The sequence below is a fragment of the Balaenoptera acutorostrata genome, chromosome 7 (genome assembly GCF_949987535.1).
Source record: "Balaenoptera acutorostrata chromosome 7, mBalAcu1.1, whole genome shotgun sequence".
NCBI classification, from domain to species: Eukaryota; Metazoa; Chordata; class Mammalia; order Artiodactyla; family Balaenopteridae; genus Balaenoptera; species Balaenoptera acutorostrata.
In genome coordinates, this window is record NC_080070.1 from 85,389,985 (window position 1) to 85,417,143 (window position 27,159).

Consider the following 27,159-nt stretch of genomic DNA (forward strand, 5'->3'; position numbering starts at 1 on the left):
CACACGGTGTACCATCTTCTGGGTTTCTCATGCATGTTTTCGATGTAGGAAGATGCCCTTGAACCTGGAGATTTGGGACCCATGGGATGGGTACCACGCAGTATTCCTTTAAAGGGTCTGCGTTTGCTCCCCCAACCTCACCAAACCTCTCAGCCCCTGAGTGTCCACCCTTATGTCTCAATCAGCTGTGGGTCTAGATATGGTCAAACCAGGTGGCATCACAGCCCCTGAACGAATTTGGTAAGAATTTCTCTCTCTTTCACTGTCTTTGTTTCACGGGTTTTTTTAAAGTATTTGATTTTTATAATGGGATTTAGCTGCCTGTCACTGCTGTGTTTATGCCGCTTTACACCCACTTGATTCACTTCCAGAGAGATATCAATACATAGGTTTTAAGATTCTTACTAGTCAGTTATATTCTTGGGCGGTGAATAAGGGGTGTTGAGTCCAGTTCACTGAGTAAGGAGTAGGTCTTGTCTATTACATATTGGGTTTATGGAACGGTATCTGAGCTAATTTCAAACCCTTGTTTTATGCATCACCCCACCTCTCCTTTCCCGTTAAGCAGCCATAGTGTGTTTTCTAAACGTGTGACTCTGTTCGGTTTTGTAATTCAGTTCAAGTGTAGCGGTTTTTACATTCCCTCTATAAGTGACATCTTATGATAAGTGTCTCTTTCTGTGTGACTTATTTCACTTAGAATCGTCGTACCTAAATCCACTCATCATTCTGCTACTAGCCTTATGACGTTGATTTCATGGCTGAGTGATATTCCATTGTACATAAGGACCACAACTTCTTTATCCATTTTTCTCTTTCCTGGGATATTTAAGGTGTAAGGAAGTGGAGGTTCTTGTCAACAGAGCAGCCCTAAACTTTGGGATGCCTGTGTCTTGCTGATTTTTAGTTTTCACAATTTATACGCCCATCAGTGGAAGTGCCCTATGGTCTCTAAACTGAGTTTTTTAGATGTTTCAGGACACACCGTACACTTCTCCAAAGTGGCTGTTGGCAATTTACATCCAGCCCATCAGCGTAGCAAGGCTCCCGTTTCTCCTTGGGCTGTCCTGCATTTCTGGTTTTGACACTTTATTCAGCATGGCCCTTTTGACCGATGGGAAGCGAGACTTCTTTGTAGCGCTGATTTGCCTTTCCAGGTTGCTTGGTTGGCCAAAAAGGGCGTATGCGTTTTTTCCTGAAGATATTCAGGAAAAAACGCATACGCCCTTTTAGGCCAAGGGCATCATTGTGGAGGTTTTGCCGCTTTTCCTGTGCTTTGAAGGCGATTCGAATCTACCTCCTGAAATCTGTTTCCTGCAATTCTGCCTTGCTTTCAAATCCTCTTCATTGCCTTCCCTCAATATATTTGTGGACGAGAGTTATCATTTATAACTCTGCAGGTTTGTGAATTACAGGGCCCCTCAGCTCCATTTTTCAACTCGCTTTCTTGGGAGCTGGCCGCAAAAGCGCAGGATTGCTTCAGGTCCTATACTGGTTCCGGGCGGCAGGTTGAGCCTGTGGTTAATTCTTCTTCCTGATGGGAAAATAGTGTGGCCTGTGCCTGTCCCAACACCTAGAGCTAGTCTCTCATTGGTTCCCCCTCTTCCCGTTCATCCTCATGACAAATTGCAACCTGTACGGAACTGGAGGTTAAAGGTGCTGATTCTCCAAGGAGGGAGATTGCTAGTAAAGCGGCTGGAATGGCGAACCCGAGCACAAGGAGATGAGAAATGAGGTGCGTTTTGGAAACCTTTCCCGATCACACGGTGTACCATCTTCTGGGTTTCTCATGCATGTTTTCGATGTAGGAAGATGCCCTTGAACCTGGAGATTTGGGACCCATGGGATGGTTACCACGCAATAGTACTTTAAAGGGTCTGCGTTTGCTCCCCCAACCTCACCAAACCTCTCAGCCCCTGAGTGTCCACCCTTATGGCTCAATCAGCTGTGGGTCTAGATATGGTCAAACCAGGTGGCATCACAGCCCCTGAACGAATTTGGTAAGAATTTCTCTCTCTTTCACTGTCTTTGTTTCACGGGTTTTTAAAAGGGATTGATTTTTATAATGGGGTTTAGCTGCTTTTCACTGCTGTGTTTATGACGCTTTACACCCATTTGACTCACTTTCAGAGAGATATCTATATATAGGTTTTAAGATTCTTACTAGTCAGATATATTCTTGGGCGTTGAATAGGGGGTGTTGAGTCCAGTTCACTGAGCAAGGAGTAGGTCTTGTCTATTACATATTGGGTTTATGGAACGGTATCTGTGCTAATTTCAAACCCTTGTTTTATGCATCACCCCACCTCTCCTTTCCCATTAAGCAGCCATTGTGTGTTTTCTAAACGTGTGACTCTGTTCTGTTTTGTAATTCAGTTCAAGTGTAGCGGTTTTTACATTCCCTCTATAAGTGATATCTTATGATCAGTGTCTTTTTCTGTGTGACTTATTTCACTTAGAATCGTCGTAGCTAAATCCACTCATCATGCTGCTACCAGCCTTATGACGTTGATTTCATGGCTGAGTGATATTCCATTGTACATAAGGACCACAACTTGTTTATCCATTTTTCTCTTTCCTGGGATATTTAAGGTGTAATGAAGTGGAGGTTCTTGTCAACAGAGCAGCCCTCAACTTTGGGGTGCGGCTGTCTTGCTGATTTTTAGTTTTCCCAATTTATACGCCCATGAGGGAAGTGCCCTATGCTCTCTAAACTGAGTTTTTTAGATGTTTCAGGACACACCGTACACTTCTCCAGAGTGGCTGTTGGCAATTTACGTCCCGCCCATCAGCATAGCAAGGCTCCCGTTTCTCCTTGGCCTGTCCTGCATTTCTGGTTTTGACACTTTATTCAGCATGGCCCTTTTGACCGATGGGAAGCGAGACTTCTTTGTAGCGCTGATTTGCCTTTCCAGGTTGCTTGGTTGGCCAAAAAGGGCGTATGCGTTTTTTCCTGAATATATTCAGGAAAAAACGCATACGCCCTTTTTGGCCAAGGGCATCATTGTCGAGGTTTTGCCGCTTTTCCTGTGCTTTGAAGGCGATTCGAATCTACCTCCTGAAATCGGTTTCCTGCAATTCTGCCTTGCATTCAAATCCTCTTCGTTGCCTTCCCTCAATATATTTGTGGCCGAGAGTTATCATTTATAATTCTGCAGGTTTGTGAATTGCAGTGCCCCTGAGCTCCAATTTACAACTCGCTTTCTTGGGAGCTGGCCGCAAAAGCGCAGGATTGCTTCAGGCCCTATTCTGGTTCCGGGAGGCAGGCTGAGCCTGTGGTTCATTCTTCTTCCTGATGGGAAAATACAGTGGCCTGTGCCTGTCCCAACACCTAGAGCTAGTCTCTCATTGGTTCCCCCTCTTCCCGTTCATCCTCAGGACAAATTGCAAACTGTACGGAACAGGAGGTTAAAGGTGTTGATTCTCCAAGGAGGGAGATTGCTAGTAAAGCGGCTGGAATGGCGAACCCGAGCACAAGGAGATGAGAAATGAGGTGCGTTTTAGAAACCTTTCCCGATCACACGGTGTCCCATCTTCTGGGTTTCTCATGCATGTTTTCGATGTAGGAAGATGCCCTTGAACCTGGAGATTTGGGACCCATGGGATGGGTACCACGCAGTATTCCTTTAAAGGGTCTGCGTTTGCTCCCCCAACCTCACCAAACCTCTCAGCCCCTGAGTGTCCACCCTTATGTCTCAATCAGCTGTGGGTCTAGATATGGTCAAACCAGGTGGCATCACAGCCCCTGAACGAATTTGGTAAGAATTTCTCTCTCTTTCACTGTCTTTGTTTCACGGGTTTTTTTAAAGTATTTGATTTTTATAATGGGATTTAGCTGCCTGTCACTGCTGTGTTTATGCCGCTTTACACCCACTTGATTCACTTCCAGAGAGATATCAATACATAGGTTTTAAGATTCTTACTAGTCAGTTATATTCTTGGGCGGTGAATAAGGGGTGTTGAGTCCAGTTCACTGAGTAAGGAGTAGGTCTTGTCTATTACATATTGGGTTTATGGAACGGTATCTGAGCTAATTTCAAACCCTTGTTTTATGCATCACCCCACCTCTCCTTTCCCGTTAAGCAGCCATAGTGTGTTTTCTAAACGTGTGACTCTGTTCTGTTTTGTAATTCAGTTCAAGTGTAGCGGTTTTTACATTCCCTCTATAAGTGATATCTTATGATAAGTGTCTCTTTCTGTGTGACTTATTTCACTTAGAATCGTCGTACCTAAATCCACTCATCATTCTGCTACTAGCTTTATGACGTTGATTTCATGGCTGAGTGATATTCCATTGTACATAAGGACCACAACTTCTTTATCCATTTTTCTCTTTCCTGGGATATTTAAGGTGTAAGGAAGTGGAGGTTCTTGTCAACAGAGCAGCCCTAAACTTTGGGATGCCTGTGTCTTGCTGATTTTTAGTTTTCACAATTTATACGCCCATCAGTGGAAGTGCCCTATGGTCTCTAAACTGAGTTTTTTAGATGTTTCAGGACACACCGTACACTTCTCCAAAGTGGCTGTTGGCAATTTACATCCAGCCCATCAGCGTAGCAAGGCTCCCGTTTCTCCTTGGGCTGTCCTGCATTTCTGGTTTTGACACTTTATTCAGCATGGCCCTTTTGACCGATGGGAAGCGAGACTTCTTTGTAGCGCTGATTTGCCTTTCCAGGTTGCTTGGTTGGCCAAAAAGGGCGTATGCGTTTTTTCCTGAAGATATTCAGGAAAAAACGCATACGCCCTTTTAGGCCAAGGGCATCATTGTGGAGGTTTTGCCGCTTTTCCTGTGCTTTGAAGGCGATTCGAATCTACCTCCTGAAATCTGTTTCCTGCAATTCTGCCTTGCTTTCAAATCCTCTTCATTGCCTTCCCTCAATATATTTGTGGACGAGAGTTATCATTTATAACTCTGCAGGTTTGTGAATTACAGGGCCCCTCAGCTCCATTTTTCAACTCGCTTTCTTGGGAGCTGGCCGCAAAAGCGCAGGATTGCTTCAGGTCCTATACTGGTTCCGGGCGGCAGGTTGAGCCTGTGGTTAATTCTTCTTCCTGATGGGAAAATAGTGTGGCCTGTGCCTGTCCCAACACCTAGAGCTAGTCTCTCATTGGTTCCCCCTCTTCCCGTTCATCCTCATGACAAATTGCAACCTGTACGGAACTGGAGGTTAAAGGTGCTGATTCTCCAAGGAGGGAGATTGCTAGTAAAGCGGCTGGAATGGCGAACCCGAGCACAAGGAGATGAGAAATGAGGTGCGTTTTGGAAACCTTTCCCGATCACACGGTGTACCATCTTCTGGGTTTCTCATGCATGTTTTCGATGTAGGAAGATGCCCTTGAACCTGGAGATTTGGGACCCATGGGATGGTTACCACGCAATAGTACTTTAAAGGGTCTGCGTTTGCTCCCCCAACCTCACCAAACCTCTCAGCCCCTGAGTGTCCACCCTTATGGCTCAATCAGCTGTGGGTCTAGATATGGTCAAACCAGGTGGCATCACAGCCCCTGAACGAATTTGGTAAGAATTTCTCTCTCTTTCACTGTCTTTGTTTCACGGGTTTTTAAAAGGGATTGATTTTTATAATGGGGTTTAGCTGCTTTTCACTGCTGTGTTTATGACGCTTTACACCCACTTGACTCACTTTCAGAGAGATATCAATACATAGGTTTTAAGATTCTTACTAGTCAGATATATTCTTGGGCGGTGAATAGGGGGTGTTGAGTCCAGTTCACTGAGCAAGGAGTAGGTCTTGTCTATTACATATTGGGTTTATGGAACGGTATCTGTGCTAATTGCAAACCCTTGTTTTATGCATCACCCCACCTCTCCTTTCCCATTAAGCAGCCATTGTGTGTTTTCTAAACGTGTGACTCTGTTCTGTTTTGTAATTCAGTTCAAGTGTAGCGGTTTTTACATTCCCTCTATAAGTGATATCTTATGATCAGTGTCTTTTTCTGTGTGACTTATTTCACTTAGAATCGTCGTAGCTAAATCCACTCATCATGCTGCTACCAGCCTTATGACGTTGATTTCATGGCTGAGTGATATTCCATTGTACATAAGGACCACAACTTGTTTATCCATTTTTCTCTTTCCTGGGATATTTAAGGTGTAATGAAGTGGAGGTTCTTGTCAACAGAGCAGCCCTCAACTTTGGGGTGCGGCTGTCTTGCTGATTTTTAGTTTTCCCAATTTATACGCCCATGAGGGAAGTGCCCTATGCTCTCTAAACTGAGTTTTTTAGATGTTTCAGGACACACCGTACACTTCTCCAGAGTGGCTGTTGGCAATTTACGTCCCGCCCATCAGCATAGCAAGGCTCCCGTTTCTCCTTGGCCTGTCCTGCATTTCTGGTTTTGACACTTTATTCAGCATGGCCCTTTTGACCGATGGGAAGCGAGACTTCTTTGTAGCGCTGATTTGCCTTTCCAGGTTGCTTGGTTGGCCAAAAAGGGCGTATGCGTTTTTTCCTGAATATATTCAGGAAAAAACGCATACGCCCTTTTTGGCCAAGGGCATCATTGTCGAGGTTTCGCCGCTTTTCCTGTGCTTTGAAGGCGATTCGAATCTACCTCCTGAAATCGGTTTCCTGCAATTCTGCCTTGCTTTCAAATCCTCTTCGTTGCCTTCCCTCAATATATTTGTGGCCGAGAGTTATCATTTATAATTCTGCAGGTTTGTGAATTGCAGTGCCCCTGAGCTCCAATTTACAACTCGCTTTCTTGGGAGCTGGCCGCAAAAGCGCAGGATTGCTTCAGGCCCTATTCTGGTTCCGGGAGGCAGGCTGAGCCTGTGGTTCATTCTTCTTCCTGATGGGAAAATACAGTGGCCTGTGCCTGTCCCAACACCTAGAGCTAGTCTCTCATTGGTTCCCCCTCTTCCCGTTCATCCTCAGGACAAATTGCAAACTGTACGGAACAGGAGGTTAAAGGTGTTGATTCTCCAAGGAGGGAGATTGCTAGTAAAGCGGCTGGAATGGCGAACCCGAGCACAAGGAGATGAGAAATGAGGTGCGTTTTAGAAACCTTTCCCGATCACACGGTGTCCCATCTTCTGGGTTTCTCATGCATGTTTTCGATGTAGGAAGATGCCCTTGAACCTGGAGATTTGGGACCCATGGGATGGGTACCACGCAGTATTCCTTTAAAGGGTCTGCGTTTGCTCCCCCAACCTCACCAAACCTCTCAGCCCCTGAGTGTCCACCCTTATGTCTCAATCAGCTGTGGGTCTAGATATGGTCAAACCAGGTGGCATCACAGCCCCTGAACGAATTTGGTAAGAATTTCTCTCTCTTTCACTGTCTTTGTTTCACGGGTTTTTTTAAAGTATTTGATTTTTATAATGGGATTTAGCTGCCTGTCACTGCTGTGTTTATGCCGCTTTACACCCACTTGATTCACTTCCAGAGAGATATCAATACATAGGTTTTAAGATTCTTACTAGTCAGTTATATTCTTGGGCGGTGAATAAGGGGTGTTGAGTCCAGTTCACTGAGTAAGGAGTAGGTCTTGTCTATTACATATTGGGTTTATGGAACGGTATCTGAGCTAATTTCAAACCCTTGTTTTATGCATCACCCCACCTCTTCTTTCCCGTTAAGCAGCCATAGTGTGTTTTCTAAACGTGTGACTCTGTTCGGTTTTGTAATTCAGTTCAAGTGTAGCGGTTTTTACATTCCCTCTATAAGTGACATCTTATGATAAGTGTCTCTTTCTGTGTGACTTATTTCACTTAGAATCGTCGTACCTAAATCCACTCATCATTCTGCTACTAGCCTTATGACGTTGATTTCATGGCTGAGTGATATTCCATTGTACATAAGGACCACAACTTCTTTATCCATTTTTCTCTTTCCTGGGATATTTAAGGTGTAAGGAAGTGGAGGTTCTTGTCAACAGAGCAGCCCTAAACTTTGGGATGCCTGTGTCTTGCTGATTTTTAGTTTTCACAATTTATACGCCCATCAGTGGAAGTGCCCTATGGTCTCTAAACTGAGTTTTTTAGATGTTTCAGGACACACCGTACACTTCTCCAAAGTGGCTGTTGGCAATTTACATCCAGCCCATCAGCGTAGCAAGGCTCCCGTTTCTCCTTGGGCTGTCCTGCATTTCTGGTTTTGACACTTTATTCAGCATGGCCCTTTTGACCGATGGGAAGCGAGACTTCTTTGTAGCGCTGATTTGCCTTTCCAGGTTGCTTGGTTGGCCAAAAAGGGCGTATGCGTTTTTTCCTGAAGATATTCAGGAAAAAACGCATACGCCCTTTTAGGCCAAGGGCATCATTGTGGAGGTTTTGCCGCTTTTCCTGTGCTTTGAAGGCGATTCGAATCTACCTCCTGAAATCTGTTTCCTGCAATTCTGCCTTGCTTTCAAATCCTCTTCATTGCCTTCCCTCAATATATTTGTGGACGAGAGTTATCATTTATAACTCTGCAGGTTTGTGAATTACAGGGCCCCTCAGCTCCATTTTTCAACTCGCTTTCTTGGGAGCTGGCCGCAAAAGCGCAGGATTGCTTCAGGTCCTATACTGGTTCCGGGCGGCAGGTTGAGCCTGTGGTTAATTCTTCTTCCTGATGGGAAAATAGTGTGGCCTGTGCCTGTCCCAACACCTAGAGCTAGTCTCTCATTGGTTCCCCCTCTTCCCGTTCATCCTCATGACAAATTGCAACCTGTACGGAACTGGAGGTTAAAGGTGCTGATTCTCCAAGGAGGGAGATTGCTAGTAAAGCGGCTGGAATGGCGAACCCGAGCACAAGGAGATGAGAAATGAGGTGCGTTTTGGAAACCTTTCCCGATCACACGGTGTACCATCTTCTGGGTTTCTCATGCATGTTTTCGATGTAGGAAGATGCCCTTGAACCTGGAGATTTGGGATCCATGGGATGGTTACCACGCAATAGTACTTTAAAGGGTCTGCGTTTGCTCCCCCAACCTCACCAAAACTCTCAGCCCCTGAGTGTCCACCCTTATGGCTCAATCAGCTGTGGGTCTAGATATGGTCAAACCAGGTGGCATCACAGCCCCTGAACGAATTTGGTAAGAATTTCTCTCTCTTTCACTGTCTTTGTTTCACGGGTTTTTAAAAGGGATTGATTTTTATAATGGGGTTTAGCTGCTTTTCACTGCTGTGTTTATGACGCTTTACACCCACTTGACTCACTTTCAGAGAGATATCTATATATAGGTTTTAAGATTCTTACTAGTCAGATATATTCTTGGGCGTTGAATAGGGGGTGTTGAGTCCAGTTCACTGAGCAAGGAGTAGGTCTTGTCTATTACATATTGGGTTTATGGAACGGTATCTGTGCTAATTGCAAACCCTTGTTTTATGCATCACCCCACCTCTCCTTTCCCATTAAGCAGCCATTGTGTGTTTTCTAAACGTGTGACTCTGTTCTGTTTTGTAATTCAGTTCAAGTGTAGCGGTTTTTACATTCCCTCTATAAGTGATATCTTATGATCAGTGTCTTTTTCTGTGTGACTTATTTCACTTAGAATCGTCGTAGCTAAATCCACTCATCATGCTGCTACCAGCCTTATGACGTTGATTTCATGGCTGAGTGATATTCCATTGTACATAAGGACCACAACTTGTTTATCCATTTTTCTCTTTCCTGGGATATTTAAGGTGTAATGAAGTGGAGGTTCTTGTCAACAGAGCAGCCCTCAACTTTGGGGTGCGGCTGTCTTGCTGATTTTGAGTTTTCCCAATTTATACGCCCATGAGGGAAGTGCCCTATGCTCTCTAAACTGAGTTTTTTAGATGTTTCAGGACACACCGTACACTTCTCCAGAGTGGCTGTTGGCAATTTACGTCCCGCCCATCAGCATAGCAAGGCTCCCGTTTCTCCTTGGCCTGTCCTGCATTTCTGGTTTTGACACTTTATTCAGCATGGCCCTTTTGACCGATGGGAAGCGAGACTTCTTTGTAGCGCTGATTTGCCTTTCCAGGTTGCTTGGTTGGCCAAAAAGGGCGTATGCGTTTTTTCCTGAATATATTCAGGAAAAAACGCATACGCCCTTTTTGGCCAAGGGCATCATTGTCGAGGTTTTGCCGCTTTTCCTGTGCTTTGAAGGCGATTCGAATCTACCTCCTGAAATCGGTTTCCTGCAATTCTGCCTTGCATTCAAATCCTCTTCGTTGCCTTCCCTCAATATATTTGTGGCCGAGAGTTATCATTTATAATTCTGCAGGTTTGTGAATTGCAGTGCCCCTGAGCTCCAATTTACAACTCGCTTTCTTGGGAGCTGGCCGCAAAAGCGCAGGATTGCTTCAGGCCCTATTCTGGTTCCGGGAGGCAGGCTGAGCCTGTGGTTCATTCTTCTTCCTGATGGGAAAATACAGTGGCCTGTGCCTGTCCCAACACCTAGAGCTAGTCTCTCATTGGTTCCCCCTCTTCCCGTTCATCCTCAGGACAAATTGCAAACTGTACGGAACAGGAGGTTAAAGGTGTTGATTCTCCAAGGAGGGAGATTGCTAGTAAAGCGGCTGGAATGGCGAACCCGAGCACAAGGAGATGAGAAATGAGGTGCGTTTTAGAAACCTTTCCCGATCACACGGTGTACCATCTTCTGGGTTTCTCATGCATGTTTTCGATGTAGGAAGATGCCCTTGAACCTGGAGATTTGGGACCCATGGGATGGGTACCACGCAGTATTCCTTTAAAGGGTCTGCGTTTGCTCCCCCAACCTCACCAAACCTCTCAGCCCCTGAGTGTCCACCCTTATGTCTCAATCAGCTGTGGGTCTAGATATGGTCAAACCAGGTGGCATCACAGCCCCTGAACGAATTTGGTAAGAATTTCTCTCTCTTTCACTGTCTTTGTTTCACGGGTTTTTTTAAAGTATTTGATTTTTATAATGGGATTTAGCTGCCTGTCACTGCTGTGTTTATGCCGCTTTACACCCACTTGATTCACTTCCAGAGAGATATCAATACATAGGTTTTAAGATTCTTACTAGTCAGTTATATTCTTGGGCGGTGAATAAGGGGTGTTGAGTCCAGTTCACTGAGTAAGGAGTAGGTCTTGTCTATTACATATTGGGTTTATGGAACGGTATCTGAGCTAATTTCAAACCCTTGTTTTATGCATCACCCCACCTCTCCTTTCCCGTTAAGCAGCCATAGTGTGTTTTCTAAACGTGTGACTCTGTTCGGTTTTGTAATTCAGTTCAAGTGTAGCGGTTTTTACATTCCCTCTATAAGTGACATCTTATGATAAGTGTCTCTTTCTGTGTGACTTATTTCACTTAGAATCGTCGTACCTAAATCCACTCATCATTCTGCTACTAGCCTTATGACGTTGATTTCATGGCTGAGTGATATTCCATTGTACATAAGGACCACAACTTCTTTATCCATTTTTCTCTTTCCTGGGATATTTAAGGTGTAAGGAAGTGGAGGTTCTTGTCAACAGAGCAGCCCTAAACTTTGGGATGCCTGTGTCTTGCTGATTTTTAGTTTTCACAATTTATACGCCCATCAGTGGAAGTGCCCTATGGTCTCTAAACTGAGTTTTTTAGATGTTTCAGGACACACCGTACACTTCTCCAAAGTGGCTGTTGGCAATTTACATCCAGCCCATCAGCGTAGCAAGGCTCCCGTTTCTCCTTGGGCTGTCCTGCATTTCTGGTTTTGACACTTTATTCAGCATGGCCCTTTTGACCGATGGGAAGCGAGACTTCTTTGTAGCGCTGATTTGCCTTTCCAGGTTGCTTGGTTGGCCAAAAAGGGCGTATGCGTTTTTTCCTGAAGATATTCAGGAAAAAACGCATACGCCCTTTTAGGCCAAGGGCATCATTGTGGAGGTTTTGCCGCTTTTCCTGTGCTTTGAAGGCGATTCGAATCTACCTCCTGAAATCTGTTTCCTGCAATTCTGCCTTGCTTTCAAATCCTCTTCATTGCCTTCCCTCAATATATTTGTGGACGAGAGTTATCATTTATAACTCTGCAGGTTTGTGAATTACAGGGCCCCTCAGCTCCATTTTTCAACTCGCTTTCTTGGGAGCTGGCCGCAAAAGCGCAGGATTGCTTCAGGTCCTATACTGGTTCCGGGCGGCAGGTTGAGCCTGTGGTTAATTCTTCTTCCTGATGGGAAAATAGTGTGGCCTGTGCCTGTCCCAACACCTAGAGCTAGTCTCTCATTGGTTCCCCCTCTTCCCGTTCATCCTCATGACAAATTGCAACCTGTACGGAACTGGAGGTTAAAGGTGCTGATTCTCCAAGGAGGGAGATTGCTAGTAAAGCGGCTGGAATGGCGAACCCGAGCACAAGGAGATGAGAAATGAGGTGCGTTTTGGAAACCTTTCCCGATCACACGGTGTACCATCTTCTGGGTTTCTCATGCATGTTTTCGATGTAGGAAGATGCCCTTGAACCTGGAGATTTGGGACCCATGGGATGGTTACCACGCAATAGTACTTTAAAGGGTCTGCGTTTGCTCCCCCAACCTCACCAAACCTCTCAGCCCCTGAGTGTCCACCCTTATGGCTCAATCAGCTGTGGGTCTAGATATGGTCAAACCAGGTGGCATCACAGCCCCTGAACGAATTTGGTAAGAATTTCTCTCTCTTTCACTGTCTTTGTTTCACGGGTTTTTAAAAGGGATTGATTTTTATAATGGGGTTTAGCTGCTTTTCACTGCTGTGTTTATGACGCTTTACACCCACTTGACTCACTTTCAGAGAGATATCAATACATAGGTTTTAAGATTCTTACTAGTCAGATATATTCTTGGGCGGTGAATAGGGGGTGTTGAGTCCAGTTCACTGAGCAAGGAGTAGGTCTTGTCTATTACATATTGGGTTTATGGAACGGTATCTGTGCTAATTGCAAACCCTTGTTTTATGCATCACCCCACCTCTCCTTTCCCATTAAGCAGCCATTGTGTGTTTTCTAAACGTGTGACTCTGTTCTGTTTTGTAATTCAGTTCAAGTGTAGCGGTTTTTACATTCCCTCTATAAGTGATATCTTATGATCAGTGTCTTTTTCTGTGTGACTTATTTCACTTAGAATCGTCGTAGCTAAATCCACTCATCATGCTGCTACCAGCCTTATGACGTTGATTTCATGGCTGAGTGATATTCCATTGTACATAAGGACCACAACTTGTTTATCCATTTTTCTCTTTCCTGGGATATTTAAGGTGTAATGAAGTGGAGGTTCTTGTCAACAGAGCAGCCCTCAACTTTGGGGTGCGGCTGTCTTGCTGATTTTTAGTTTTCCCAATTTATACGCCCATGAGGGAAGTGCCCTATGCTCTCTAAACTGAGTTTTTTAGATGTTTCAGGACACACCGTACACTTCTCCAGAGTGGCTGTTGGCAATTTACGTCCCGCCCATCAGCATAGCAAGGCTCCCGTTTCTCCTTGGCCTGTCCTGCATTTCTGGTTTTGACACTTTATTCAGCATGGCCCTTTTGACCGATGGGAAGCGAGACTTCTTTGTAGCGCTGATTTGCCTTTCCAGGTTGCTTGGTTGGCCAAAAAGGGCGTATGCGTTTTTTCCTGAATATATTCAGGAAAAAACGCATACGCCCTTTTTGGCCAAGGGCATCATTGTCGAGGTTTTGCCGCTTTTCCTGTGCTTTGAAGGCGATTCGAATCTACCTCCTGAAATCGGTTTCCTGCAATTCTGCCTTGCATTCAAATCCTCTTCGTTGCCTTCCCTCAATATATTTGTGGCCGAGAGTTATCATTTATAATTCTGCAGGTTTGTGAATTGCAGTGCCCCTGAGCTCCAATTTACAACTCGCTTTCTTGGGAGCTGGCCGCAAAAGCGCAGGATTGCTTCAGGCCCTATTCTGGTTCCGGGAGGCAGGCTGAGCCTGTGGTTCATTCTTCTTCCTGATGGGAAAATACAGTGGCCTGTGCCTGTCCCAACACCTAGAGCTAGTCTCTCATTGGTTCCCCCTCTTCCCGTTCATCCTCAGGACAAATTGCAAACTGTACGGAACAGGAGGTTAAAGGTGTTGATTCTCCAAGGAGGGAGATTGCTAGTAAAGCGGCTGGAATGGCGAACCCGAGCACAAGGAGATGAGAAATGAGGTGCGTTTTAGAAACCTTTCCCGATCACACGGTGTCCCATCTTCTGGGTTTCTCATGCATGTTTTTGATGTAGGAAGATGCCCTTGAATCTGGAGATTTGGGACCATGGGATGGGTACCACGCAGTATTCCTTTAAAGGGTCTGCGTTTGCTCCCCCAACCTCACCAAACCTCTCAGCCCCTGAGTGTCCACCCTTATGTCTCAATCAGGTGTGGGTCTAGATATGGTCAAACCAGGTGGCATCACAGCCCCTGAACGAATTTGGTAAGAATTTCTCTCTCTTTCACTGTCTTTGTTTCACGGGTTTTTTTAAAGTATTTGATTTTTATAATGGGATTTAGCTGCCTGTCACTGCTGTGTTTATGCCGCTTTACACCCACTTGATTCACTTCCAGAGAGATATCAATACATAGGTTTTAAGATTCTTACTAGTCAGTTATAATCTTGGGCGGTGAATAAGGGGTGTTGAGTCCAGTTCACTGAGTAAGGAGTAGGTCTTGTCTATTACATATTGGGTTTATGGAACGGTATCTGAGCTAATTTCAAACCCTTGTTTTATGCATCACCCCACCTCTCCTTTCCCGTTAAGCAGCCATAGTGTGTTTTCTAAACGTGTGACTCTGTTCGGTTTTGTAATTCAGTTCAAGTGTAGCGGTTTTTACATTCCCTCTATAAGTGACATCTTATGATAAGTGTCTCTTTCTGTGTGACTTATTTCACTTAGAATCGTCGTACCTAAATCCACTCATCATTCTGCTACTAGCCTTATGACGTTGATTTCATGGCTGAGTGATATTCCATTTTACATAAGGACCACAACTTCTTTATCCATTTTTCTCTTTCCTGGGATATTTAAGGTGTAAGGAAGTGGAGGTTCTTGTCAACAGAGCAGCCCTAAACTTTGGGGTGCCTGTGTCTTGCTGATTTTTAGTTTTCACAATTTATACGCCCATCAGTGGAAGTGCCCTATGGTCTCTAAACTGAGTTTTTTAGATGTTTCAGGACACACCGTACACTTCTCCAAAGTGGCTGTTGGCAATTTACATCCAGCCCATCAGCGTAGCAAGGCTCCCGTTTCTCCTTGGGCTGTCCTGCATTTCTGGTTTTGACACTTTATTCAGCATGGCCCTTTTGACCGATGGGAAGCGAGACTTCTTTGTAGCGCTGATTTGCCTTTCCAGGTTGCTTGGTTGGCCAAAAAGGGCGTATGCGTTTTTTCCTGAAGATATTCAGGAAAAAACGCATACGCCCTTTTAGGCCAAGGGCATCATTGTGGAGGTTTTGCCGCTTTTCCTGTGCTTTGAAGGCGATTCGAATCTACCTCCTGAAATCTGTTTCCTGCAATTCTGCCTTGCTTTCAAATCCTCTTCATTGCCTTCCCTCAATATATTTGTGGACGAGAGTTATCATTTATAACTCTGCAGGTTTGTGAATTACAGGGCCCCTCAGCTCCATTTTTCAACTCGCTTTCTTGGGAGCTGGCCGCAAAAGCGCAGGATTGCTTCAGGTCCTATACTGGTTCCGGGCGGCAGGTTGAGCCTGTGGTTAATTCTTCTTCCTGATGGGAAAATAGTGTGGCCTGTGCCTGTCCCAACACCTAGAGCTAGTCTCTCATTGGTTCCCCCTCTTCCCGTTCATCCTCATGACAAATTGCAACCTGTACGGAACTGGAGGTTAAAGGTGCTGATTCTCCAAGGAGGGAGATTGCTAGTAAAGCGGCTGGAATGGCGAACCCGAGCACAAGGAGATGAGAAATGAGGTGCGTTTTGGAAACCTTTCCCGATCACACGGTGTACCATCTTCTGGGTTTCTCATGCATGTTTTCGATGTAGGAAGATGCCCTTGAACCTGGAGATTTGGGACCCATGGGATGGTTACCACGCAATAGTACTTTAAAGGGTCTGCGTTTGCTCCCCCAACCTCACCAAACCTCTCAGCCCCTGAGTGTCCACCCTTATGGCTCAATCAGCTGTGGGTCTAGATATGGTCAAACCAGGTGGCATCACAGCCCCTGAACGAATTTGGTAAGAATTTCTCTCTCTTTCACTGTCTTTGTTTCACGGGTTTTTAAAAGGGATTGATTTTTATAATGGGGTTTAGCTGCTTTTCACTGCTGTGTTTATGACGCTTTACACCCACTTGACTCACTTTCAGAGAGATATCAATACATAGGTTTTAAGATTCTTACTAGTCAGATATATTCTTGGGCGGTGAATAGGGGGTGTTGAGTCCAGTTCACTGAGCAAGGAGTAGGTCTTGTCTATTACATATTGGGTTTATGGAACGGTATCTGTGCTAATTGCAAACCCTTGTTTTATGCATCACCCCACCTCTCCTTTCCCATTAAGCAGCCATTGTGTGTTTTCTAAACGTGTGACTCTGTTCTGTTTTGTAATTCAGTTCAAGTGTAGCGGTTTTTACATTCCCTCTATAAGTGATATCTTATGATCAGTGTCTTTTTCTGTGTGACTTATTTCACTTAGAATCGTCGTAGCTAAATCCACTCATCATGCTGCTACCAGCCTTATGACGTTGATTTCATGGCTGAGTGATATTCCATTGTACATAAGGACCACAACTTGTTTATCCATTTTTCTCTTTCCTGGGATATTTAAGGTGTAATGAAGTGGAGGTTCTTGTCAACAGAGCAGCCCTCAACTTTGGGGTGCGGCTGTCTTGCTGATTTTTAGTTTTCCCAATTTATACGCCCATGAGGGAAGTGCCCTATGCTCTCTAAACTGAGTTTTTTAGATGTTTCAGGACACACCGTACACTTCTCCAGAGTGGCTGTTGGCAATTTACGTCCCGCCCATCAGCATAGCAAGGCTCCCGTTTCTCCTTGGCCTGTCCTGCATTTCTGGTTTTGACACTTTATTCAGCATGGCCCTTTTGACCGATGGGAAGCGAGACTTCTTTGTAGCGCTGATTTGCCTTTCCAGGTTGCTTGGTTGGCCAAAAAGGGCGTATGCGTTTTTTCCTGAATATATTCAGGAAAAAACGCATACGCCCTTTTTGGCCAAGGGCATCATTGTCGAGGTTTTGCCGCTTTTCCTGTGCTTTGAAGGCGATTCGAATCTACCTCCTGAAATCGGTTTCCTGCAATTCTGCCTTGCATTCAAATCCTCTTCGTTGCCTTCCCTCAATATATTTGTGGCCGAGAGTTATCATTTATAATTCTGCAGGTTTGTGAATTGCAGTGCCCCTGAGCTCCAATTTACAACTCGCTTTCTTGGGAGCTGGCCGCAAAAGCGCAGGATTGCTTCAGGCCCTATTCTGGTTCCGGGAGGCAGGCTGAGCCTGTGGTTCATTCTTCTTCCTGATGGGAAAATACAGTGGCCTGTGCCTGTCCCAACACCTAGAGCTAGTCTCTCATTGGTTCCCCCTCTTCCCGTTCATCCTCAGGACAAATTGCAAACTGTACGGAACAGGAGGTTAAAGGTGTTGATTCTCCAAGGAGGGAGATTGCTAGTAAAGCGGCTGGAATGGCGAACCCGAGCACAAGGAGATGAGAAATGAGGTGCGTTTTAGAAACCTTTCCCGATCACACGGTGTCCCATCTTCTGGGTTTCTCATGCATGTTTTCGATGTAGGAAGATGCCCTTGAATCTGGAGATTTGGGACCATGGGATGGGTACCACGCAGTATTCCTTTAAAGGGTCTGCGTTTGCTCCCCCAACCTCACCAAACCTCTCAGCCCCTGAGTGTCCACCCTTATGTCTCAATCAGGTGTGGGTCTAGATATGGTCAAACCAGGTGGCATCACAGCCCCTGAACGAATTTGGTAAGAATTTCTCTCTCTTTCACTGTCTTTGTTTCACGGGTTTTTTTAAAGTATTTGATTTTTATAATGGGATTTAGCTGCCTGTCACTGCTGTGTTTATGCCGCTTTACACCCACTTGATTCACTTCCAGAGAGATATCAATACATAGGTTTTAAGATTCTTACTAGTCAGTTATAATCTTGGGCGGTGAATAAGGGGTGTTGAGTCCAGTTCACTGAGTAAGGAGTAGGTCTTGTCTATTACATATTGGGTTTATGGAACGGTATCTGAACTAATTTCAAACCCTTGTTTTATGCATCACCCCACCTCTCCTTTCCCGTTAAGCAGCCATAGTGTGTTTTCTAAACGTGTGACTCTGTTCGGTTTTGTAATTCAGTTCAAGTGTAGCGGTTTTTACATTCCCTCTATAAGTGACATCTTATGATAAGTGTCTCTTTCTGTGTGACTTATTTCACTTAGAATCGTCGTACCTAAATCCACTCATCATTCTGCTACTAGCCTTATGACGTTGATTTCATGGCTGAGTGATATTCCATTGTACATAAGGACCACAACTTCTTTATCCATTTTTCTCTTTCCTGGGATATTTAAGGTGTAAGGAAGTGGAGGTTCTTGTCAACAGAGCAGCCCTAAACTTTGGGATGCCTGTGTCTTGCTGATTTTTAGTTTTCACAATTTATACGCCCATCAGTGGAAGTGCCCTATGGTCTCTAAACTGAGTTTTTTAGATGTTTCAGGACACACCGTACACTTCTCCAAAGTGGCTGTTGGCAATTTACATCCAGCCCATCAGCGTAGCAAGGCTCCCGTTTCTCCTTGGGCTGTCCTGCATTTCTGGTTTTGACACTTTATTCAGCATGGCCCTTTTGACCGATGGGAAGCGAGACTTCTTTGTAGCGCTGATTTGCCTTTCCAGGTTGCTTGGTTGGCCAAAAAGGGCGTATGCGTTTTTTCCTGAAGATATTCAGGAAAAAACGCATACGCCCTTTTAGGCCAAGGGCATCATTGTGGAGGTTTTGCCGCTTTTCCTGTGCTTTGAAGGCGATTCGAATCTACCTCCTGAAATCTGTTTCCTGCAATTCTGCCTTGCTTTCAAATCCTCTTCATTGCCTTCCCTCAATATATTTGTGGACGAGAGTTATCATTTATAACTCTGCAGGTTTGTGAATTACAGGGCCCCTCAGCTCCATTTTTCAACTCGCTTTCTTGGGAGCTGGCCGCAAAAGCGCAGGATTGCTTCAGGTCCTATACTGGTTCCGGGCGGCAGGTTGAGCCTGTGGTTAATTCTTCTTCCTGATGGGAAAATAGTGTGGCCTGTGCCTGTCCCAACACCTAGAGCTAGTCTCTCATTGGTTCCCCCTCTTCCCGTTCATCCTCATGACAAATTGCAACCTGTACGGAACTGGAGGTTAAAGGTGCTGATTCTCCAAGGAGGGAGATTGCTAGTAAAGCGGCTGGAATGGCGAACCCGAGCACAAGGAGATGAGAAATGAGGTGCGTTTTGGAAACCTTTCCCGATCACACGGTGTACCATCTTCTGGGTTTCTCATGCATGTTTTCGATGTAGGAAGATGCCCTTGAACCTGGAGATTTGGGACCCATGGGATGGTTACCACGCAATAGTACTTTAAAGGGTCTGCGTTTGCTCCCCCAACCTCACCAAACCTCTCAGCCCCTGAGTGTCCACCCTTATGGCTCAATCAGCTGTGGGTCTAGATATGGTCAAACCAGGTGGCATCACAGCCCCTGAACGAATTTGGTAAGAATTTCTCTCTCTTTCACTGTCTTTGTTTCACGGGTTTTTAAAAGGGATTGATTTTTATAATGGGGTTTAGCTGCTTTTCACTGCTGTGTTTATGACGCTTTACACCCACTTGACTCACTTTCAGAGAGATATCAATACATAGGTTTTAAGATTCTTACTAGTCAGATATATTCTTGGGCGGTGAATAGGGGGTGTTGAGTCCAGTTCACTGAGCAAGGAGTAGGTCTTGTCTATTACATATTGGGTTTATGGAACGGTATCTGTGCTAATTGCAAACCCTTGTTTTATGCATCACCCCACCTCTCCTTTCCCATTAAGCAGCCATTGTGTGTTTTCTAAACGTGTGACTCTGTTCTGTTTTGTAATTCAGTTCAAGTGTAGCGGTTTTTACATTCCCTCTATAAGTGATATCTTATGATCAGTGTCTTTTTCTGTGTGACTTATTTCACTTAGAATCGTCGTAGCTAAATCCACTCATCATGCTGCTACCAGCCTTATGACGTTGATTTCATGGCTGAGTGATATTCCATTGTACATAAGGACCACAACTTGTTTATCCATTTTTCTCTTTCCTGGGATATTTAAGGTGTAATGAAGTGGAGGTTCTTGTCAACAGAGCAGCCCTCAACTTTGGGGTGCGGCTGTCTTGCTGATTTTGAGTTTTCCCAATTTATACGCCCATGAGGGAAGTGCCCTATGCTCTCTAAACTGAGTTTTTTAGATGTTTCAGGACACACCGTACACTTCTCCAGAGTGGCTGTTGGCAATTTACGTCCCGCCCATCAGCATAGCAAGGCTCCCGTTTCTCCTTGGCCTGTCCTGCATTTCTGGTTTTGACACTTTATTCAGCATGGCCCTTTTGACCGATGGGAAGCGAGACTTCTTTGTAGCGCTGATTTGCCTTCCCAGGTTGCTTGGTTGGCCAAAAAGGGCGTATGCGTTTTTTCCTGAATATATTCAGGAAAAAACGCATACGCCCTTTTTGGCCAAGGGCATCATTGTCGAGGTTTCGCCGCTTTTCCTGTGCTTTGAAGGCGATTCGAATCTACCTCCTGAAATCGGTTTCCTGCAATTCTGCCTTGCTTTCAAATCCTCTTCGTTGCCTTCCCTCAATATATTTGTGGCCGAGAGTTATCATTTATAATTCTGCAGGTTTGTGAATTGCAGTGCCCCTGAGCTCCAATTTACAACTCGCTTTCTTGGGAGCTGGCCGCAAAAGCGCAGGATTGCTTCAGGCCCTATTCTGGTTCCGGGAGGCAGGCTGAGCCTGTGGTTCATTCTTCTTCCTGATGGGAAAATACAGTGGCCTGTGCCTGTCCCAACACCTAGAGCTAGTCTCTCATTGGTTCCCCCTCTTCCCGTTCATCCTCAGGACAAATTGCAAACTGTACGGAACAGGAGGTTAAAGGTGTTGATTCTCCAAGGAGGGAGATTGCTAGTAAAGCGGCTGGAATGGCGAACCCGAGCACAAGGAGATGAGAAATGAGGTGCGTTTTAGAAACCTTTCCCGATCACACGGTGTACCATCTTCTGGGTTTCTCATGCATGTTTTCGATGTAGGAAGATGCCCTTGAACCTGGAGATTTGGGACCCATGGGATGGGTACCACGCAGTATTCCTTTAAAGGGTCTGCGTTTGCTCCCCCAACCTCACCAAACCTCTCAGCCCCTGAGTGTCCACCCTTATGTCTCAATCAGCTGTGGGTCTAGATATGGTCAAACCAGGTGGCATCACAGCCCCTGAACGAATTTGGTAAGAATTTCTCTCTCTTTCACTGTCTTTGTTTCACGGGTTTTTTTAAAGTATTTGATTTTTATAATGGGATTTAGCTGCCTGTCACTGCTGTGTTTATGCCGCTTTACACCCACTTGATTCACTTCCAGAGAGATATCAATACATAGGTTTTAAGATTCTTACTAGTCAGTTATATTCTTGGGCGGTGAATAAGGGGTGTTGAGTCCAGTTCACTGAGTAAGGAGTAGGTCTTGTCTATTACATATTGGGTTTATGGAACGGTATCTGAGCTAATTTCAAACCCTTGTTTTATGCATCACCCCACCTCTCCTTTCCCGTTAAGCAGCCATAGTGTGTTTTCTAAACGTGTGACTCTGTTCGGTTTTGTAATTCAGTTCAAGTGTAGCGGTTTTTACATTCCCTCTATAAGTGACATCTTATGATAAGTGTCTCTTTCTGTGTGACTTATTTCACTTAGAATCGTCGTACCTAAATCCACTCATCATTCTGCTACTAGCCTTATGACGTTGATTTCATGGCTGAGTGATATTCCATTGTACATAAGGACCACAACTTCTTTATCCATTTTTCTCTTTCCTGGGATATTTAAGGTGTAAGGAAGTGGAGGTTCTTGTCAACAGAGCAGCCCTAAACTTTGGGATGCCTGTGTCTTGCTGATTTTTAGTTTTCACAATTTATACGCCCATCAGTGGAAGTGCCCTATGGTCTCTAAACTGAGTTTTTTAGATGTTTCAGGACACACCGTACACTTCTCCAAAGTGGCTGTTGGCAATTTACATCCAGCCCATCAGCGTAGCAAGGCTCCCGTTTCTCCTTGGGCTGTCCTGCATTTCTGGTTTTGACACTTTATTCAGCATGGCCCTTTTGACCGATGGGAAGCGAGACTTCTTTGTAGCGCTGATTTGCCTTTCCAGGTTGCTTGGTTGGCCAAAAAGGGCGTATGCGTTTTTTCCTGAAGATATTCAGGAAAAAACGCATACGCCCTTTTAGGCCAAGGGCATCATTGTGGAGGTTTTGCCGCTTTTCCTGTGCTTTGAAGGCGATTCGAATCTACCTCCTGAAATCTGTTTCCTGCAATTCTGCCTTGCTTTCAAATCCTCTTCATTGCCTTCCCTCAATATATTTGTGGACGAGAGTTATCATTTATAACTCTGCAGGTTTGTGAATTACAGGGCCCCTCAGCTCCATTTTTCAACTCGCTTTCTTGGGAGCTGGCCGCAAAAGCGCAGGATTGCTTCAGGTCCTATACTGGTTCCGGGCGGCAGGTTGAGCCTGTGGTTAATTCTTCTTCCTGATGGGAAAATAGTGTGGCCTGTGCCTGTCCCAACACCTAGAGCTAGTCTCTCATTGGTTCCCCCTCTTCCCGTTCATCCTCATGACAAATTGCAACCTGTACGGAACTGGAGGTTAAAGGTGCTGATTCTCCAAGGAGGGAGATTGCTAGTAAAGCGGCTGGAATGGCGAACCCGAGCACAAGGAGATGAGAAATGAGGTGCGTTTTGGAAACCTTTCCCGATCACACGGTGTACCATCTTCTGGGTTTCTCATGCATGTTTTCGATGTAGGAAGATGCCCTTGAACCTGGAGATTTGGGACCCATGGGATGGTTACCACGCAATAGTACTTTAAAGGGTCTGTGTTTGCTCCCCCAACCTCACCAAACCTCTCAGCCCCTGAGTGTCCACCCTTATGGCTCAATCAGCTGTGGGTCTAGATATGGTCAAACCAGGTGGCATCACAGCCCCTGAACGAATTTGGTAAGAATTTCTCTCTCTTTCACTGTCTTTGTTTCACGGGTTTTTAAAAGGGATTGATTTTTATAATGGGGTTTAGCTGCTTTTCACTGCTGTGTTTATGACGCTTTACACCCACTTGACTCACTTTCAGAGAGATATCAATACATAGGTTTTAAGATTCTTACTAGTCAGATATATTCTTGGGCGGTGAATAGGGGGTGTTGAGTCCAGTTCACTGAGCAAGGAGTAGGTCTTGTCTATTACATATTGGGTTTATGGAACGGTATCTGTGCTAATTGCAAACCCTTGTTTTATGCATCACCCCACCTCTCCTTTCCCATTAAGCAGCCATTGTGTGTTTTCTAAACGTGTGACTCTGTTCTGTTTTGTAATTCAGTTCAAGTGTAGCGGTTTTTACATTCCCTCTATAAGTGATATCTTATGATCAGTGTCTTTTTCTGTGTGACTTATTTCACTTAGAATCGTCGTAGCTAAATCCACTCATCATGCTGCTACCAGCCTTATGACGTTGATTTCATGGCTGAGTGATATTCCATTGTACATAAGGACCACAACTTGTTTATCCATTTTTCTCTTTCCTGGGATATTTAAGGTGTAATGAAGTGGAGGTTCTTGTCAACAGAGCAGCCCTCAACTTTGGGGTGCGGCTGTCTTGCTGATTTTGAGTTTTCCCAATTTATACGCCCATGAGGGAAGTGCCCTATGCTCTCTAAACTGAGTTTTTTAGATGTTTCAGGACACACCGTACACTTCTCCAGAGTGGCTGTTGGCAATTTACGTCCCGCCCATCAGCATAGCAAGGCTCCCGTTTCTCCTTGGCCTGTCCTGCATTTCTGGTTTTGACACTTTATTCAGCATGGCCCTTTTGACCGATGGGAAGCGAGACTTCTTTGTAGCGCTGATTTGCCTTTCCAGGTTGCTTGGTTGGCCAAAAAGGGCGTATGCGTTTTTTCCTGAATATATTCAGGAAAAAACGCATACGCCCTTTTTGGCCAAGGGCATCATTGTCGAGGTTTCGCCGCTTTTCCTGTGCTTTGAAGGCGATTCGAATCTACCTCCTGAAATCGGTTTCCTGCAATTCTGCCTTGCTTTCAAATCCTCTTCGTTGCCTTCCCTCAATATATTTGTGGCCGAGAGTTATCATTTATAATTCTGCAGGTTTGTGAATTGCAGTGCCCCTGAGCTCCAATTTACAACTCGCTTTCTTGGGAGCTGGCCGCAAAAGCGCAGGATTGCTTCAGGCCCTATTCTGGTTCCGGGAGGCAGGCTGAGCCTGTGGTTCATTCTTCTTCCTGATGGGAAAATACAGTGGCCTGTGCCTGTCCCAACACCTAGAGCTAGTCTCTCATTGGTTCCCCCTCTTCCCGTTCATCCTCAGGACAAATTGCAAACTGTACGGAACAGGAGGTTAAAGGTGTTGATTCTCCAAGGAGGGAGATTGCTAGTAAAGCGGCTGGAATGGCGAACCCGAGCACAAGGAGATGAGAAATGAGGTGCGTTTTAGAAACCTTTCCCGATCACACGGTGTACCATCTTCTGGGTTTCTCATGCATGTTTTCGATGTAGGAAGATGCCCTTGAACCTGGAGATTTGGGACCCATGGGATGGGTACCACGCAGTATTCCTTTAAAGGGTCTGCGTTTGCTCCCCCAACCTCACCAAACCTCTCAGCCCCTGAGTGTCCACCCTTATGTCTCAATCAGCTGTGGGTCTAGATATGGTCAAACCAGGTGGCATCACAGCCCCTGAACGAATTTGGTAAGAATTTCTCTCTCTTTCACTGTCTTTGTTTCACGGGTTTTTTTAAAGTATTTGATTTTTATAATGGGATTTAGCTGCCTGTCACTGCTGTGTTTATGCCGCTTTACACCCACTTGATTCACTTCCAGAGAGATATCAATACATAGGTTTTAAGATTCTTACTAGTCAGTTATATTCTTGGGCGGTGAATAAGGGGTGTTGAGTCCAGTTCACTGAGTAAGGAGTAGGTCTTGTCTATTACATATTGGGTTTATGGAACGGTATCTGAGCTAATTTCAAACCCTTGTTTTATGCATCACCCCACCTCTCCTTTCCCGTTAAGCAGCCATAGTGTGTTTTCTAAACGTGTGACTCTGTTCGGTTTTGTAATTCAGTTCAAGTGTAGCGGTTTTTACATTCCCTCTATAAGTGACATCTTATGATAAGTGTCTCTTTCTGTGTGACTTATTTCACTTAGAATCGTCGTACCTAAATCCACTCATCATTCTGCTACTAGCCTTATGACGTTGATTTCATGGCTGAGTGATATTCCATTGTACATAAGGACCACAACTTCTTTATCCATTTTTCTCTTTCCTGGGATATTTAAGGTGTAAGGAAGTGGAGGTTCTTGTCAACAGAGCAGCCCTAAACTTTGGGATGCCTGTGTCTTGCTGATTTTTAGTTTTCACAATTTATACGCCCATCAGTGGAAGTGCCCTATGGTCTCTAAACTGAGTTTTTTAGATGTTTCAGGACACACCGTACACTTCTCCAAAGTGGCTGTTGGCAATTTACATCCAGCCCATCAGCGTAGCAAGGCTCCCGTTTCTCCTTGGGCTGTCCTGCATTTCTGGTTTTGACACTTTATTCAGCATGGCCCTTTTGACCGATGGGAAGCGAGACTTCTTTGTAGCGCTGATTTGCCTTTCCAGGTTGCTTGGTTGGCCAAAAAGGGCGTATGCGTTTTTTCCTGAAGATATTCAGGAAAAAACGCATACGCCCTTTTAGGCCAAGGGCATCATTGTGGAGGTTTTGCCGCTTTTCCTGTGCTTTGAAGGCGATTCGAATCTACCTCCTGAAATCTGTTTCCTGCAATTCTGCCTTGCTTTCAAATCCTCTTCATTGCCTTCCCTCAATATATTTGTGGACGAGAGTTATCATTTATAACTCTGCAGGTTTGTGAATTACAGGGCCCCTCAGCTCCATTTTTCAACTCGCTTTCTTGGGAGCTGGCCGCAAAAGCGCAGGATTGCTTCAGGTCCTATACTGGTTCCGGGCGGCAGGTTGAGCCTGTGGTTAATTCTTCTTCCTGATGGGAAAATAGTGTGGCCTGTGCCTGTCCCAACACCTAGAGCTAGTCTCTCATTGGTTCCCCCTCTTCCCGTTCATCCTCATGACAAATTGCAACCTGTACGGAACTGGAGGTTAAAGGTGCTGATTCTCCAAGGAGGGAGATTGCTAGTAAAGCGGCTGGAATGGCGAACCCGAGCACAAGGAGATGAGAAATGAGGTGCGTTTTGGAAACCTTTCCCGATCACACGGTGTACCATCTTCTGGGTTTCTCATGCATGTTTTCGATGTAGGAAGATGCCCTTGAACCTGGAGATTTGGGACCCATGGGATGGTTACCACGCAATAGTACTTTAAAGGGTCTGTGTTTGCTCCCCCAACCTCACCAAACCTCTCAGCCCCTGAGTGTCCACCCTTATGGCTCAATCAGCTGTGGGTCTAGATATGGTCAAACCAGGTGGCATCACAGCCCCTGAACGAATTTGGTAAGAATTTCTCTCTCTTTCACTGTCTTTGTTTCACGGGTTTTTAAAAGGGATTGATTTTTATAATGGGGTTTAGCTGCTTTTCACTGCTGTGTTTATGACGCTTTACACCCACTTGACTCACTTTCAGAGAGATATCAATACATAGGTTTTAAGATTCTTACTAGTCAGATATATTCTTGGGCGGTGAATAGGGGGTGTTGAGTCCAGTTCACTGAGCAAGGAGTAGGTCTTGTCTATTACATATTGGGTTTATGGAACGGTATCTGTGCTAATTGCAAACCCTTGTTTTATGCATCACCCCACCTCTCCTTTCCCATTAAGCAGCCATTGTGTGTTTTCTAAACGTGTGACTCTGTTCTGTTTTGTAATTCAGTTCAAGTGTAGCGGTTTTTACATTCCCTCTATAAGTGATATCTTATGATCAGTGTCTTTTTCTGTGTGACTTATTTCACTTAGAATCGTCGTAGCTAAATCCACTCATCATGCTGCTACCAGCCTTATGACGTTGATTTCATGGCTGAGTGATATTCCA